Raw genomic sequence first — 233 nt, forward strand, 5'->3', positions numbered from 1 at the left:
GGATCAAATAAAACCCCCCAAAAATGAGTCTGGTGGTTGTTGAGCCACCGGGCGAAGCCCGTGCCCAAATCTGAGTCAGCTCCCACCCAGCCAGTGGGATTTCTCCAGCACTGCCACACTTCATTTGGCCAAGAAGAAGGATTTGGACAAAGAATATTTTGTTTTCCTCCGAGTAAATTAGGAACTGGAAGCCAAAAAAGCTTCTCCAGTTTTCACAGGCTCAAACCCAAGTC

This window comes from Merops nubicus, unplaced genomic scaffold (genome assembly GCF_000691845.1).
Source record: "Merops nubicus isolate BGI_N331 unplaced genomic scaffold, ASM69184v1 scaffold21451, whole genome shotgun sequence".
Classification (NCBI taxonomy): domain Eukaryota; kingdom Metazoa; phylum Chordata; class Aves; order Coraciiformes; family Meropidae; genus Merops; species Merops nubicus.